The sequence below is a fragment of the Sciurus carolinensis genome, chromosome 17, assembly GCF_902686445.1.
Source record: "Sciurus carolinensis chromosome 17, mSciCar1.2, whole genome shotgun sequence".
Taxonomy (NCBI): Eukaryota; Metazoa; Chordata; class Mammalia; order Rodentia; family Sciuridae; genus Sciurus; species Sciurus carolinensis.
This window is the reverse complement of record NC_062229.1, coordinates 65,001,152-65,005,754: the sequence shown is the minus strand read 5'-3', so window position 1 is coordinate 65,005,754 and position 4,603 is coordinate 65,001,152. Positions and strand designations below refer to the sequence as shown.

The 4,603-nt window shown below is 46.2% G+C and overlaps 1 non-coding gene across 1 annotated transcript; it reads right to left on the bottom strand.

The window, feature by feature from the left end:
- Positions 1-1,651: 1,651 nt before the first annotated feature.
- Positions 1,652-1,728, bottom strand: Trnav-cac (transfer RNA valine (anticodon CAC)). The gene has a single exon. It is a non-coding gene; the product is annotated as a tRNA-Val (tRNA).
- Between the last annotated feature and the right edge of the window lie 2,875 nt (positions 1,729-4,603).

Sequence of the window (4,603 nt, the reverse complement as noted above, 5' to 3'; positions counted from 1 at the left end):
TCCCCAGTACCAAAAAAAAAAAAAAAAAAAAAATAGGGAACACTCACATTTCTCTTTACCAAAGAGCTGACGTACGTGTCTTATCAGATTTGACCCTCAGACAGATTCCTTGTGATGGGTCTTAGAATAAGTCCATTTTATAGGCAAGTTACAAGGCTAGGCAGAGCTTAAAGGTTGTGTTCTGTCCCCAAAGCCTAGGGCTTTGCATTTCCTTCCTCCTACAAAATGTCGCTCCTTCCTGGAGACAGTAAATGTGGAAGAACCATAACATGCTGTGCAACCCTGCAGAAACTGGAGGCAGGAGGCACCCAAGCGGGACTCGGCTGCGCTATTTTTAGGACCAACTCCTTCAAAACTATGCAAGCAGCAAAGGGAAGAGACGGTCGACGGGCTCTCTCTGCTGAAGCTGCTGGGACGTGGGTCTCAGTGGGTCTCTCTCTGTGGTGCTGCATCTCTCACTGGCTCCCTGGGAGAGAGCCGTATGGCTGCAAGTCATGAAGCCTACAGTCCCTTCCCCTGTTCTCCCAGGCAGCCAGGCTCTGGGACCCTGGTTTCAATTTCAGACACTGCCCCCAGCAAAGAGATGGTCTGATCACAGAGTTTCTGAGAGGCTTAGACAAGGCTTGACCAAACTCATCATGGTTCCCAGTTGCATTGTGGGACTCTGTTGAACTGTACTCTCCTGGGGAAATCTCATTTTCCTCCCTATTTATCTCACATTACTGACAGAAAGGATAGAAATAACCTCCTCGGAGCTATAAAAATGAATGTCAGAAAAACACTCTGAACTCCCTCAGTGTTTTGGAAGCATAACCTTGTCTTCAGATGATCTTTCCTTGGGAAGATGAGATCAGGGACTTGCTGGGGTTTTTCATTTGGCTTTACAAGTGCCAGCCCAGCAAGGAGCAAGGGGAGGAGCTGCCAGGGACTCTGCAGCCTGAAATATCTCTCCATCCAGTGCTGGTGCCTGAAATTCCACCAGAGACTCACATTCCTGGCTCAAAATGGCACCTTTCATGAGGCTATTTCTGGACTTCGCCTATGTTCACGCCTGAAAGCTCAAAGCCAGGTCAGTGCATTCTGTACTGTGTTCTTCCAAGTGTGGTCTATGGAACATTAGCCTCTGAAGTACATTTGCCAAGCCAGGTGTGGTGGTGCACCACTGTAATCCAGCCACTCGGGAGGCTGAGGCAAGAGGATCGCAAGTTGGGGGCCAGCCTCAGTGATTTAGTGACGCCTTGTCTCAAAATAAAAAATAAAAAGGGTTGGGGATGAAGCTCCGTGATAAGTGTCCCTGAGTTTGAGTTCTGGTACCAAAAAAGAAAAAAGAAAGAAAGAAAGAAAGAAAATCTGTGCATAATTCATAGCATACACTGGCCCAAAGAAGGATGTGATAAGTATATGTGGAATGAATGACCCAACCTGACTTCCTTAACTTCAGTGGGACTCGTTTAACTTGTCTGTAAAACAGTATACTAATAGGACCTATTTCTTAGGGGGGTGTTAGTGACATGACCATGTAAGCATACAGCACAGTGACAGACACATGGCACATCCCCCCCCCCCAACACACACACAAAATCCAAAAGGGATCCCAGAAAAAAGACAGTATGAGCAGCAAATTTCTTTCCTTTTTTTTTTTTTTTTTTTTTGCACAGTGCTGGGGATTGAACCCAGGGCCTTGTGCTTGTGAGGCAAACACTCTACCAACTGAGCTACAACCCCAGCCCCTATGAGTAGCAAATTTCCACCACCAGCTGCTGCAATTTAAAACTAGAGAGTCTAGCCAGGTGCCATGGTGCACGCCTGGAATCACAGCCGCTCAGGAGGCTGAGGCAGGAGGATCATAAGTTGGAAGCCATCCTCAGCCACTTAGCGAGGCCCTAAATTACTCAGCAAGATCCTGTCACTAATAAAATATAAAAAAAGGACTGGGGATATGGCTTGTGGTTAAGTGCCCCTGGATTCAATCCCTGGTACAAAACAACAAACAAAACAAAACAGACGTAGAAGGTCTATCAAATATTGTCCGAATAACTCTTGAATACTCCAGATGATTTTGTGAATCAATGGAGAGATGGAGAAGTTCTCATGTACTATGGTCTCATAGTTCTTAATCAGGTCCCAAATTCATCCTGTTAATTGCTCCCTTCCAGGTGCCAGATGATGCATTTCTTAAAATTCATACATTTGTTACTCTAGCCACTAAATTACTATTTTTTTTTTCCCCGTACTGGGGATTGAACAAAGGGGCCCTTAACCACTGAGTTACATGCTTAGCCTTTTTTATTTATTTTTTTAATTTCATGACAGGGTCTTCCTTAGTTTCCCAGGCTGGTCTTGAATTTGCGTTCCTCCTGCTTTTACCCCTGCCAAGTTGCTGAGATTAGGGGCATGTGCCACCATGCCAGGCACAATAATTACCTTTGAATAGAGCCACCTTTGTCCTTCAGGTCCCCCCTGGTTTGCATGCATGGAGCAGAGATGACTCTGTTCATCCATGCCTCTGTATTGATCTGTGAATTAGGAGCCCATGAACCTTGAAATCTTCCCATTTAGTCATTGGGAAGACATGGTTGTGTCGAGGTATCGTCTGCCCTCGTTTTCCCCCTCCCCAGCCGTGCACTCCAGCGTAACCCTGGACAGATTTCTTGCCCTGCCTACATCTCAGTTTCCTCCATAGAAAACCAGGGATCATAACAGTCACAGTGGAATGGTGAAGAGCTAGATGACCTCCAGTTTGCCAGGGACAATCTGTGTTCGTGCCTATTATTTTAGCATAGGTATTATTCCATTTAGAAATCTGACCCGGTCAAGATGACAAATTGCATAATTATTTTACCAAGAGCCTGCGTTTTGCAGGCAAGCCAAGCTTTGATCTGAATGACAATGTGGTCCCTGGGTGACTTCTGCAAGTTCCTTAACCTCAATTTGTTCACCTGAAGAATGACAATAATAACAACAGTGTTTTCCTGAAAGTACATCATAAGAGTAAGTGAACACAATGCAGGTGAGAGCACCCGGATGCTAGCGGCCATGCCCCGCTCATCTTCCATGTTGGAGGCTCTACCAGTCTGGCCTCTTTCAGTTCCAAGTGTGAGAATACACCTCAAAGTAACATGCAGCAAAGAAAACGTGTTGGCACATACAGCTGAGATGTCTGGGGGTTTTGCCAGCTTCGGATGCTGCAGGGGTTCTGGCCTTCAAATAACATTTTCTGGAATCTGCTCTTCCTCCATCTTTCTGTTCTCTTTTTCTCCCTGTTGACTGGATTCACCAGCAGGCTCTCTCTGTCTGGGGAAAAAAGGTGACTGAGCCTTCAGATTTACACAGTCTCTAGAGTTTCTGATTTCACAAAGAAAGAGGTCCTTTATTTCCCAGAGTTCATACCAGTCCTTGGAAAAGAACTCTGCCGGTGTACTTTGATTCCCACAGACAGGAAGATACTGCACGCTGATTGGCCAGCCGGAGTCACGTGTCCACACTGAGGCCAAAGGAGGCAGGTGCCCTTGATTCCAGCAGAGTGGAGGAGGGAAAGGTCCCCAGAAGGCGTGCAGGAAGACCAAGAAAACTAGCAGATGGCTGCTATGTCTGGCCTTAACAAATGCTTGCTGAACCTCTGATGCGCCTATGTTGAGGGTGTAGTCTCTGGCAGACACAGAATTTATTTCAATTCTATGAAGAGCCAAGAAGAAGAAATTGAAGGATAATAAAATTTATCAGAGATTGAACCCAGGGGCGCTTAACTACTAAACCACATCCCCAGCCCTCCTTTTAAATATTTTATTTAGACACAGGATCTCACTGAGTTGCTTAGGGCCTCACTAAGTTGCTGAGGCTGGCTTTGAACTTGCGATCCTCCTGCCTCAGCTTCCTGAGCCTCTGGGACGACAGGCGTACACCACCGCGCCCGGCTGAAAATTTTTTTATCCAAAATGCTGGACACATAAGAGATGTCGATTGGTTGTATCTTTACGACACTGTCACCTGTGCCGCTTATTCTCCATTTGTCCGGCACGTCCATAATCCTTTGCTCTCTGTCCTACTTTGGTGTCTTGAAGCCACTCTCTTAGTAGTGCCCAATCTGAGTTCCCAGGATTGAGAATCGCGAGTTGAAAGCCAGCCTCAGCAACTTAACGAGTCCCTGAGCAACTCAGTGAGACCTTGTCTCTAAATAAAATATAGAAAAGGCCTGGGGATGTGGCTCAGTGGTGAAGTGCCCCTGGGTTCAATCCCCAGTACCAAAAAATAAATAAATAAATAAATAAATAAGTAAATAAAAATAAAAGGGGCGGGCAAGAAATTGATCACACCCTTCCTGACCCTTTCTTACTCCTTCCTGGTCATACCACAGTCCCATAAGCCTCCAGCTTTCTCCAGACTGTAGAAATATGTCCCCATCCCTTTGCCTTCAGGTCTTGGAGTGGGCAGAGTTTCCCACACTGCTAGTCCCTGGTTCTGCATCCTCCCTGTTGGGTCCTGAGCCGTGCTCACCTCTCGGCCACAAAGCCACTAATGTCCATTCAGCTCTCCCTGCTTCAACCTTTGACTGTGGTCTATATGCAAAATCCTGTCCCACATTTTGCACAGGAGATTCGCTTTT